Source organism: Ptychodera flava, chromosome 1 (genome assembly GCF_041260155.1).
Source record: "Ptychodera flava strain L36383 chromosome 1, AS_Pfla_20210202, whole genome shotgun sequence".
In the NCBI taxonomy this organism is placed as follows: domain Eukaryota; kingdom Metazoa; phylum Hemichordata; class Enteropneusta; family Ptychoderidae; genus Ptychodera; species Ptychodera flava.
Genome location: NC_091928.1, coordinates 9,646,123 through 9,655,130, shown reverse-complemented (window position 1 = coordinate 9,655,130; position 9,008 = coordinate 9,646,123). Strand labels below are relative to the sequence as shown.

The 9,008-nt window shown below is 36.9% G+C and overlaps 1 long non-coding RNA gene across 2 annotated transcripts; it reads left to right on the top strand.

The window, feature by feature from the left end:
- Window positions 1–200: 200 nt before the first annotated feature.
- Window positions 201–7,078, top strand: LOC139129663 (uncharacterized). Of its 2 annotated transcripts, XR_011551643.1 has the most exons (4): window positions 201–376; window positions 3,759–3,879; window positions 4,862–5,003; window positions 6,103–7,078. It is a non-coding gene; the product is annotated as an uncharacterized lncRNA (long non-coding RNA). The 2 variants fall into 2 exon arrangements; XR_011551642.1 differs by lacking the exons at window positions 201–376; window positions 6,103–7,078 and adding an exon at window positions 971–1,051 and having other exon boundaries at window positions 4,862–5,075.
- The last annotated feature ends 1,930 nt before the right edge of the window (window positions 7,079–9,008 follow it).

Below are 9,008 nucleotides of genomic sequence, written 5' to 3'. Positions count from 1 at the left end.
TCTACGCCGAGCATGACTTACTTCATCCGATAAGATGCATAAATCCGGCTCACTCAAAAGGCGGGAAATAAAAACCAAACAAGCCTATAAATCTTCAACCTTCTTTTTGAGTTGTCGTAGTATACAAAGGCAGCACTGACAGGTATAATTTATTGAGGGAACATGTGATGGCTGCGTGATCTTTCAGTGGTCTGGGGTTTAATAAGTAAACTTGTATCAAGTTGGCCAAAACGTTTCACTCCTATACGCATAGTTGTCGTTTTGCTCTAAAAATAATCGGCGTTCCATCGAGAGTCGGCCATATTGGACAGACCTTGATATAAGGCAGAAATGAAACGAATAAAGCAAGGGACATAACAACCAGGCATAAGCTCAGGTAACTTTGATAATGTACTACCAGCAATGTACTACCAGCCCTGACAGTTTATGTAAAGGATGATCGATGTACCTCACACCCGATCCAAGTAAACAGAAAAAATCGCAGCTTTGTACAAGCGCATATCAGGCAGGTAGCGTTAACAGCACATGTACAATTTCGTCATCAGACCAACATTTCGCTTGTATGCTTATTTCCATATGTATATAAAAACGACAATAAATGTATTTCGCAATCTATACTGAGGTAGACAATATCAGATGCTTTGACCTGGCACACCTGTTCTGTTCAATAGAGGGTAGCGTTACCTATTTCAAATACACCTCTCTGCTTCAAAATGTACACGCTACATCTTCACTTTATTCATTGTGTTAAAAAGTTGTGGCGTTTAAAGAACGCAAGAGTGTTATCGTGAGATACATACTACCCTACGGGACAGTTCAAATGCAAAGTTACTAGAAACTGTCTTACGTTTGTCAAGATGCTTGTTTCAAGAGAAGGGGCTTTCTTCAAAATCTGCCGACTACGCTCGATAGCTTCGCTATACGGTACTGATGAAGGGCGCCTTCTTATAGCTACGGGGAGTTGACGCAATTATGTGGGATATGGACTTTCATACAGTCCTGAAGGATTGGTGCGACAGAGACTCTTCTCAAAATGAATATTTTTTCACAGGTATTTTTATGAGGGCTTTCTTGAGGCGTCCGTTATGGCGCTCTCCACGTTACAGGCACAGACACTATAAGTGTTGCTGACAAAATCATATTTGTTCACTGAAAGGTTTACGTATAATATCTGTTGTCGGGTGAGGGCTGTAAATTTTGCTGTAACAGGCAGCAGATACATTTTGATCTTTTACTAAATAGACTACCTGGAAAAAAATAGCGGCTGGATAGTTTTCTCTTCGGGACTTTGCCGACGGGGAGGGCAAAGTGGTATACTAGTATTCACATCTGAACGGCTTCTTATTACATTTTCTCGAAATTGGTTGGTAGATCGGTACTGCTTCGCGTCGAGATCATGATGTAGACATATATGTTGCATAGACTGCGTCTCTTTGCCTTTAATACGAAGCTTCCTATCGCGCCCATTTTCTAACGTCCTTTAGGTCAACCTAATTACGTCTCGTGGAAAGACTTCAAATTGAAAGTCCTTGACAACAAAAGTGTCCGTTTATTTCGAGTTTCTTTTAATTTCGGGACATGTCCTCGGCTCTGACATAGTAATCAGAATCCTCTTGTAAAAAGGCAAGGTGTATGTATGCTCAGAAACTGCGTGTTTACGCAGACTATAGTCTGTGAATACCAACCTACTTTAAATGTTCCGGAACACGCCATGGCAAGCTTGTTTTTATCTCCGGTACCATAATGCACGATTTGTGTCATGTTATTCCCACAGCCATTTAAGGGCGATCGTTGCTACGTTATCATAGCTGCAAACAATCGCACGTCCACTGTACGGGGCCGTGCTCACTGCAAAAATTACACCGAGGTTTTGGTGGAAAGCTATGTTCATACAACTTATTGTCAGGGCTTTTAGCATGAAAGCGGACGTTGTTAGTGATGATTGAATGATCATTATATTATCTTAGAATTGTAAGTTTTAAATGTTTGAAGGTCGATATATTTACAAAGTATTTAAAAATCCCAACAATAACAATAACAATAAGTTATGTGAAAACAAACAAATTTGTTGGATTGGAAATCTTAATAATTCTACAAAGTATGGATAAGGCGTGATCATTACATTTAATTTTGCACCCGCTTTAATGTTGTTTTGGAAGGCCTGAGAAGAGACAATTTAAATACTTATTCACATTTCAGTAGAAAAATAGATAAAACTTTCATTTATTATTCAATATGGCTCACATGTAAATAAAACAAGTGCAGCATTTCAAGAACGGAACTAAAAGTAAACATATCGGGTTGGGCAAAGCTTACGGGAGATTCATAATTTCTATCATTCAAATGGGATAAAGTGGGTGTATTTCAAATCCTTCTGGCTGCCAAATTAATTTGGTGACATACTGATTTTTTGGCATAATCTCATCCTCACATATAATTCTTACTGTTAGAGAAAAATAACGAAAATTTTTGGCAAAAAATTTAGTGACTCGATCACCCTTAAACAATAGACCCAAGTTTTCCCTACAGTCTATGTTTAAACTGTGAGCATGGAATACAAGGTGAGCATGGAGTACAAGGTGGGTTTCGACACAGAGTTTTGTACGTTTTGAATCAGCATACCGGTTACTGTATTGTGTCTATGTTCTTAAACGCAGGTTCAAGTTTTTGCTTGATCTTCAGCTGCTAGTAAAGACAGCGAATCCGTTGACTGGTACTGTATTCTTCTGTCTCCCTAACATTCTCGCTATAAAATTCAAATTACTCCTTGTAGATAATCTGCTTCAGAGAGAAAATATAGAGTTACAGACACAACAGAAGTACTATTGTCCCTGTGTTATCCTAGAAATGTTGATCTTTAATACATGTAATAGTCCGCACAGTCAAGCCGGTAGACTGCGAACCATTTTGCCATCAACTTGCTGCTAGTGCTTGGCCGTTGTTTGGTCTTATAGCTTTATGGAGTGATAATGTCAGTGCGTCAAAAGTACAGTCAGGGTTTATCAGTGACATAATCTGATATCTGAAAAAGTGCTAGCATTGTCAGGATATTTTTTTAGATCCACTGTAATGTTAGTATGCCGAATAAAGTAATCGGAATGGAAACGTGCTCTTTAAGCTGCATTTCTCAATCTCTGTTCTCCATCGACCCTTTATCTGCATTGGACGGTGAAGTACGTTATGTAGGGTTAAGTGCACTAATTTTTATTAGCCCTGATCACTGTGCCAAGTTTAGGAAGAGCAGAGTATATGCAGCGGTTTTCCAGACCTAGGCTGGCAACGAATTGACGGAAGAAGAAGGAAGTCAGTCAGTGAAACCAATGGGGGCCCAGCCGATAGGCTTGGGCCCCTTAATGTCTTTGATTCAAAGAACACTGACTGCAATGCCATAAGATGAATGATGACAACCTAGATATTGTTTGAGAAGTACTGTTCATTCTCATGAAATCTAACGTAAAAGTGCAAGAAAAAAAACCAAAAACAAAACAAAACAAAAAACAAAAAAAAAACGACGAGGAGTATGCAATAACGAAAAAACCCAGACAAACAGCAATAGACTCACTCTCTGACAAATTTATCCTGATAGCGGAAGGCTAACTGGAAAACACGTATTGACCGAAACTACTTGAACACACCAGAACAAAATGACTGTTGAATTCGAAAGAATCATGTTCAGTTTCAAAACACGCTTTAAACACAATAACCAGAGGAGAAATTACGGGTGACTACAATCAAACGTCGTCCCTTATTTTTTATAGGTCACATATTAATGGCTGACATGATCAAAAGCTACGGGATTAACGATGTCACAGCACTTTAAACATTTATCGAATATAAACAGCTGCCTAGTTATCCCATATTCTACCAAAAACTAAATTGGTGAGTATTGCTGAAATTGTCACTAATTTGGTTTTCTAAAATTCCATCAATATTTTGTCTCTAACACTCCTGATTTCATCAATTATTGAAGCAATTTTACTGAATTTTACTGTGAGGTTTGTACGGTCATAAATTTAATTTGGTTCAGAATACCGTGAATTTCGGTAAAATAACGTGTAACGACGTTATTAATATAAATCAACTTTCCCTTTTGGGTGAAAAGTGTTCCCTTATTTATGAGAAATGCTAGCCTTTCAAGCGTATAATTTCCTTAATGCGTGACTCTTTGAGTGATATCGGTTTGGTTGTCACAGCGAGGTTGTCAATATGTTCAATAAATGTATACCGTGTAGAAATTTCCTGCGTCACTCTATAGTCACTGCAGGGACAGAACTTGAATTACGAGCCTCTATCTAAAACACAAGAAGAACTTTTATTCTTTTCAAACAAGTCTGTCAAGGAACAGGGAGACTTTTGATTTGATTTGATCTGTCAGCTAGACTGAAAATTTCAGTCGTGTTTGTAGGGTTGGGGTTGGCGGAGACAACTCACGACAGACACACTGTAGGATGAATCTTTGATTGACTTGAAAATCAGTGACTAAATTGAAACACAGCAAAAGTAGACTATTTTTAGTCGAATCTCGAAGTTAATATTGTATTTTCACGGTAATAGAGATACATCCATTCTGTCACCCGATATTTCAAAATGTTTGATTTTTATTAACAGATGAACATCATGCAAATAGTCATGTGAAGCCCATCACGGTCACGTGGCTGGTCTATTTGAATAACAATATACTCTTTGGTGGGGATGTGCAAGTCACTGCGTGAAGGGACTCTCATATTAGTGCAAGAATTCCTAATTATAATATTTCTAAAACCAAGATACACAATTCATCGGTATTTTGCAACTGTTAAATTATAAATTACATGCATTGGTGGCTGTATTCAATGCACTTCTTTCTTTTTTTTTACTGAAGTCAACATCCATCTCTCACACTTGTCTAAGGTGGTTGAGGCGACCCACAATGCAAAGTTGTTGTGATGACGTTTCGTGTTCATTATTTCTGTGCTACAGTAAGCGTTACCACGTTGAAGAGGACAGGCCGGAAGGTAAGATTTGTCTTGATTACTTGTTTATCTTTCTACAGCTTTGCGCGCAGTAAAAGTACGCTGTCAGCGAAAGTTACACGAGTGCTATATTGTTACACGAGAGCTATATGTAGATTGCGACGCGTTATCTCAGTAGTATACGTCTGTTTAGACGTATGACTTCGAGGAATTCGCAAATCGTCCCGTATCGACTGGCGTCCCGTCGCGCGCCGATTTTCTCCAGCCATGGCGATTTCTTCTTAAAGATAGTTATCGTCATATAGTTTGCATTAAGCTACAAAAGGCTTGAACAAGTATAATGAAAAAGTATAATGAAATTATTGATTACTTTTTTGTTTATCTTTCCATGAATGACGAAAACACTCTATGACACAGGAAATCTCGTTAGGAACACAGGAAATCTCGTTAGGTGTATATAAGTGTATTCTTTTATAGCTTGTTCATAGTTTTTATTTACAGATTTACCGTAACAGATGTATTTGCGCGCAGTAAAACAAAACTACCGAATCATGTCGATGTAACAGAGCGTCTACATTAGCTGTAGAGTGGCTGGCGAGAAATGAACCACCGATACTAAGGCCTTGCATTTATATTTAGACACGTGACAGAGGCGGAGTCAATCTTTTTTTTTTCGCTTCCAGATCCAGTTTTGATCCTATTTTCCGAACATTGTAAACATCAGACCAAAGTGCAAAGGTAAGTAAACATTACAGCTTTGAAAGTAGGGTAGCTTCTTTTCGAACCCTACTACGTAGTAGGGTTCGAACACTGAACTTCTGCTTTTCCTCAGAAGTGTTATGCACTCTAACCGTGTACGCCACACTTTTATATATATATATATATATATATATTATATATATATATATATATATATATATATATATATATATATATATATATATATATAGCTGATCTATTTTTGTTCAATAAAGACGACAAACGAAAAATATCTTTACGTCATTTCTGGTCATTTTTCTTGATTCTGTTTTGTCTTTCTAACCAGAAGGTTGTCAAAATTACGGAAGTCGTGGCTTATGCGTTTTATGCACTCTAACTCTAACTCTAACATTTAACAATTCCGAGAAACAATTTCGTCAAGTTCATTTAGTATCTTCTTTTGTTCTCTCATTGCAGGCCTCTCTCCATCGACGCTGAATCGTGATTGTTCAGAAATTGTATCCCTCTGCGCTGGTTTAACAGCTTAATGACGTCAATTTTTGACGTAACTCGCTGTTCACTTGTCCGGAAGAGATAAATATGAATGTTGAAAACACTCTTGGTTCGACCATAACACAGGAAATCTCGTTCGGTACACAAGTTGTATTTTTTTTTCAATTAGTTACCAGCCAAAATAGCTTGCTTTAGTTTTTTTCCGGAACGATATGGCGAAAACTTGCAATTAAATAAAAAAAAACCCAGTGTGAGACAGTTAATTTGCAGCGATTGATACTTGCGTAAAGTAGTCATATAAAAACCTTACTGTTTTAATAGTTACATAAGTTGAATCAATCATTTAAACACGGAGTTACTATTTTTGGTTTGGCAGATTCGTCTATAGGCACTGAAGTATTATCAGTTTGAAGACGCGTTTTGGAAAATAGCCAGTCATTCTAAACATCAGCAGATTTTTTTAGAATCGTTATATTTGATAATTTCATAGATAGGTGAAGATTGAATTTTCGCTGTGTTCAGTATTGAGGTCTTACGTCTTCAAGGTACTCTAGTAGGTGGTTTAGCATTTTAGAAACCGTATACAATATTTAAATGGTATTCCGGTAATTACCGTAACTCAATAATTCAGGAGTGGTGCATTGCCCTTAATATGAATATCTCTTTATTTGTTGGCATCTGAAAGGTATATGTCACGAAACAATACAGCGCAAGTTATACACTTTCTGTACAACACGACATTGAAGAACACGAACGCGTCGAGATAACAAGCGCAACAAAGCACAACGTCACCGTAGAGGGAGCTCTCAAAGATCCCAGAGCAGTTTTGTACTTATCAAACCTGTTTGCTGTTGTACTGTTTTATTGCTTTACTATTAGTGAATAAATTGCTATGCATTAAACTGCCTAATAGAGTTCCTTATCATATTTGCAATGATTTGTACGACCGTACAATGACGAAATCGAACGAAGCATTAATATGATATGCAAAGTATACAACGAAGTTTAGACTCCAATTGGTACGTTATCTCCACCGGAGTTATCTGTTCTTTGACATTGTCTTTGTTCTTTTTGAGCCACTAAAACCAGTTGAAACATATATTGTATGTTGTTGCCCTGTACTGTCTTTTCGGTCTGTAGATGAGAAACAATCGAAATAAGAACAATGTTACAACAATTAACGGAGCGCTGCATTCGACACTGCGTATTAGATTAAAATACAATTTTCGGCAAATATTCATTAAATTTCAATTAATCCAAGATTGAAATATTTCAGAAAATAGTATCAGGTTTTTACTTAAATTAATTTTTATCATTAATACAATAAATTGAGGTTTTTTACCCCAAATATACACCCCTTCAACCTTCGAGTAAACCATTGCTAAACTTTAGATTCTCTGCTTTTTTGAATATTTTTTTGAAATATAGTGTGAGGGGGTTTTCATGTCATCTTAGATGAGAAATATTCCTTAAAAAAAACTGTTGGCAACGTGCAGCTCCACCAAATTGTTGAATGTTGTCGTATTTGCATACAAATATTTTTGTTGCACGCAACTGTAACTACCTGACCATGCGGTTCTTATAGGTATGAAGCAAGTTCTACCTTCGACATTTACGCTTTAATAATGTGGAACAGATATATGTAACCATTGCTTTTTAAGAAATTACAAATTTCGAACAGTAAAAATCTGTCATTAGCTATTAACTTGAAATGTCACAGTCAAATTATTACAAATGCTGTAAGCTTAACACTGATCATTGACTAGAAGTCTGTCATCCAATGCCTTTTATGCACACAGCAAATGTCTGAGGAGAAGCCAACATACTAACCTTCCTCAATGATAATTCTAATCATTCAAAGTAACAACCTGTAATATTCTTTTGAATCACTTTGATTTTTGTGTGATATGACACATCTTACTTTAGTCCCTTCACTCTGTCGCTGAGTCATTTGTTGTGTATAGTCTGCCATATTGGGTATTTGTACAATTCAAGGTTAGAATGACGTTACAGGAACAACATCATAAATATTTTTGTTGCTATGGTCATATCCACTTACTCAAGTTGTTTACAACGTATTAGAATAATGCACTTGTTGAGATCATTAAGACACAGGGGCAATTGTTATTTTCTTAGGTCGGTGTTCAAGTGTAATTCTGCCTTCGATCACGGTGTATTGTGAAGTGTTTGAAACACCAGATCAGCCACTGGCGACTATCGGTAGCGCCCCCATCGCCCTATGTTTTGTCTTTGTATGTAGAAATACCGACGTTAGGATATTTAAAGTCACCTCTAATTTTAAAGGTGTTATGTTACTACTATACGGTGATCTCTCGCCATGAATCTAGATTAGAGTAATCCTGATCATGTCGCATAGGTATAAACGAGTGAAATTTAGGAAAATGCATTGTCTATGCCTGTGTTTTCTCGTTGATGTACATTTCATTGCAAATAGATCCCAATTTATCTGTACCATCACTTTCCGTCATCATACAAAGCTAATACCGTTCCGTTATGGTAATGTTTTTAACATTCCATGATTTTCTGGTAAGAACAAAATTTCGAACGTTATGCAAAGTTTATGTTCTAGCATTATCAAGTATTGCTCGCCACCGCTAAATTTGCTAAATAGGTCTTCATATGGAAACAAATCGGACAACTATGCATGGGTAAAATGGTTGATAATATATATATATGGACGTCTATGGAACACCACATTAGAAAGCTTTAGTAACACATAATTACACGTATGACCGGGGACTAGTATAATAACATTATGACTGACGGCGCGAAGTGGTGTAAAGGTGTTTGGTTATATATTAGTTACGATGAGTTTACTCGTCT